A 4,014-nucleotide genomic window follows, 5' to 3' on the forward strand; every position below is an offset into this window, starting at 1 on the left:
GATTTAACTTTAAGTTTTACGTGCAAACAGAGAAATTACTCTTTAAATTGATAAAAACTGTTAAATAAAATTATATATTTTGTTTTAATTACCAAAGGACAAGTCAAATGGTCAAACTGTTCCAAGTTAAGGAAAATTCATATGTTTTAATAAGATAGTGTTACTTATTTGTTTAAGTTTATTAGTTGTTTTTATTACTGTTCATAATATTACTTATTTTTCTGAGATTTAAAAGTTAGTAGCAGAGGCCTGTTCATTATTTAAATTATGCTTGGAATAGTTCTTATGGGAACAGACTGTAGGACCCTCAACAACTGTCTTGTTCTTGACTAATCCTTGTAATATATTATTTAAAAGCACGTTTTTCATTAATCGTTCGGTGCTGACAACAGATTTCTGTACCAATTTATAACACATGCATGAACTCTCTCTGTTTGGAAAAAAGAATTGATTGATTAGCTGAAATACATTTATAGACTACTAACACTACATTAAAATAAAACGTTCGGTTTGCTTTCAGAACTAGTCTAGTGTACTTCGATTTTAGTGAAAAGAGCTTTTACATGATAGCTGACTTCAATACCGTAGTATGGCAGTTTATATAAATTCATTATTTATTAGTTTTAACGATCCAAGAATTTTACTAAACAGTAATTGAACTTAAAAGCCAAATGTTTAAGGGTATGTAAAATAGCATAAAACGCTTGTACACACAGTACTGTTCTTTAATCAGTATAAGGCTAAACGATAAATAAACCCAAAAAATCTTTTCGAGTTACTGAACCATCTCTTCTAGATAGACACCATCTACGCCTAATATGATCTAGAGTAGTTGTAAGATTATTTAATTAACTAACCTGTTATTTTTATTATTATTTATGTTTGAAGTAGGTTACATTATTTTCTTGTTTATGTTAATCTTCTAATAATTATTATGAAATTCTATCAAACATGTATAGGAACCTTAATTATAGGAGATTACGAAATCAAGATTTCAGATGCTCAGAAACAGGAAATTAATGTACAGTATTCATGTTCCATAAAAAGTTGATTTTGTTTTTAACTTTTATAAAAGCTGTAGAAGAGGTTTATGCTACAAACTTAACATTATTTAACAATTAGTTTATGAACACAATGAATAAAATCAGATATACTGTAATACTATATTATAGTGCAGTATCTAAATTTCTATAAGATAGTGGTTTAGAAGGTGTTTCGCTCAATAAAGAATTCACGAGGCAGATGCCGTGTCTTGGGAACATACAGGAATGTTTATGTGAAGCATTGACGTGTAAACAATAGCTTGGAGCTGGAACTCTCAAGGTACATGACATGACATGACCAATTCATACTGACAATTCGTTTGTTACATAAAAACTGAAATTGAAAAAAAAACCTTTGTGAAAACCCCTGGTTTTATTTACAAGAGAATAGCTAGGCAATTATACTGAAGCTACTGTAAAAATAATGTTAGCCAATTCAATGAAAGTAAAAGAGGGTATTCAATTATTATTCAACAAATATTTACTTTGTAAGGGAAAATGTTATTTGACTTAAGTAGAATTTGTATGTTTGTACTTTTCAGTAAACTTCAGAATCATGTTAACCTTTTAATACCATTCTTAGCGAATTTTCCATATAGAAAATAAGCTATATTACCGTAGTAGCCTACTTATGGTAAGACTTGGACCCTGGACCGATATACTTTTTCGTTTTGAGGTATATATATGTCAATATTATGCATTAAATGTAAATATTATTACCAGCATAAGATATAGAATTGATCACTGATCATAAAACACCAATAAATGTGTTTTCACTAAACTATGTTTTTTTAGCTGTTTTACATACATTGGTGGCTGAAAGTTGCGTTTTGCTATGCCAGCTGTCATCGTCATTTCGGGACCAAGCAGGTTTTTACATCCCTAGGGCAGCAAAATCAGCTGCTCGCTTACTTTCTTAAAACATGAATGCATATTAAATACACAATAAGTATCCATAACATTGCAATAGAATTGTTTTATTGTCACCGCTGCCTAGCAACTATGTATTATTTTTTCTGATTTCTCAAATTATTACTTGACATGACCATAAAGTTGTAGTTGTGTTGACTATCGGTGTGCTTTATTATTGTGGTGAATAATGATAATAGGTGAAAACCGAAATATAGGCTACTATTAATAGAATTGTAATAGAAAATGGACGTGGTAATATTTTTATCTTAAAGTTTAAATATTTCATAAAGTATACTTTTACTATCTGGACTATATGTAAATATGTGTCAATATTATTGCCAAATCACTGATCAAAAAAACAGTAACTGTGTTTGGTATAAATAAATTATATATTATTCAAAGCTTAAGTTTGTTTACACAGTTAAACACTTCTATTGAAAACTCCTTCTGGGCTTACAAACGTAACATGTTTATAGATTAAACCATTTTCGATTGCTGAGTTTGAATTGCTTGTTTGGTAAAGTTTGCACAACTAGCCATTTAACTTTGTGCTTTTCCACATAGCTGACCTCTTAACTATACCATAAAAAACTTACTTGAACTACTAGAATACTAATCGTTTAAGTTGTCTCCTTCGCACATTGACCTTCCTCGTTTAACATGACTTAGCCAGACATATAAACAAACATATTACATATGTTTTATTGTTTTAGAGTTTTATTGAAATAATCTAGAGATGTCAAATATGACAAAAATCTACATTTAAAAGCTTTAGCAACGATGGAATGAAAACGGGTTTATTATGGCACGTTTTCCTGTTCATAAATACTCATAGGTATACTAAAATATTAAATGATAGCTAAACTATAAAATAACTTTAAAGCGTACGAGACCAAAATTATATAAATTCAAACAACTCTTCAGCGCAACATATATGTCTTTTTTATGAGAATTTCTAAAATCGAAATGCTTTGAATATTATATTGATTTTTTTAAGTAGAGATCCGCTAAGTTTTTGTAAAACATGTTAATTAATTCATATAGATAAAAGTTTGGTCATCACTTTCGTTATTTTTACAGCAATAAGGTACCAAAAGACAATAATTAACTTAATTAGAGAATGTATTTTTAAATATACGAGAGAGAGCAAGAGTTCTATGCTGTACACCTTGAACGAATCATTAGGTACTGTTTGGAAAGTATTATTCTAAAAAAAACCTATTTACCCATGTTTAATTCATTCTCGAGTAGATATTATTATATTTTTCACTAAGCAAAATATTGAAACATTGAGTGCTTATCCTTATCCTAGTTATGATGCACAGACTATACCAAACCACTATGATAGTTGGTGTACAGTTTGTGCTTATCCTAGTCCCTTATTCCCATTGGACTGATAAAAGTTGTAAAGCCAACCGACAAAAATGTCCGATTATTGGTGGCTAGGGAACTGTCCTCAATGAGAAACTTGGAACTGTTCAGTGTTCATCGCTACATCAGTTGGTAACAGTGACTTTCGTTGTTGTAAACATGTTAATAATGTTATAATCGCTATGAAGTCACTATGGAGGTTCATTAGTTACAAATCTCGAGTTTTAAAATAAATGATAATTTAAACAAATTGAATAAATAATTATTGTGTTTGTTGTATTGTTATATTGAACTGATAATCCATTGTTCAAACATATTCTTACACGCAATTGTTAGTTATTACACTACTAAAAATCTATATGGCTCTGCTGTATCCGTCCAGTTTTACTTTCATGTCGATTATCTATCTATAATATTAAAACGAAACAGTGTTTTTTTATTTCACGATTCTGAATCAACCACTCGACGGATTTTCATGATTTTTGTGTTGAAAGAAAGATAATTTTGAGAACTAGGGAATGTCGAAGCCATAATTTTAGTTTAGGGCCCCAGTTTTTTAGAAATTAAGTTTTAATTTTGAAAAAGTCTAGCAGCCGACGCTAAGATTCTAAACAACTAGCTTTTGGCATAAAATAATTTGCTTAACATAACAGCTGTAAACATTCAGCTTTTGTGACACAAATTTCAG

Source organism: Macrosteles quadrilineatus, unplaced genomic scaffold (genome assembly GCF_028750875.1).
Source record: "Macrosteles quadrilineatus isolate MER2022 unplaced genomic scaffold, UCM_ALF_1.0 Scaffold_3__2_contigs__length_128488019, whole genome shotgun sequence".
Lineage (NCBI taxonomy): Eukaryota > Metazoa > Arthropoda > Insecta > Hemiptera > Cicadellidae > Macrosteles > Macrosteles quadrilineatus.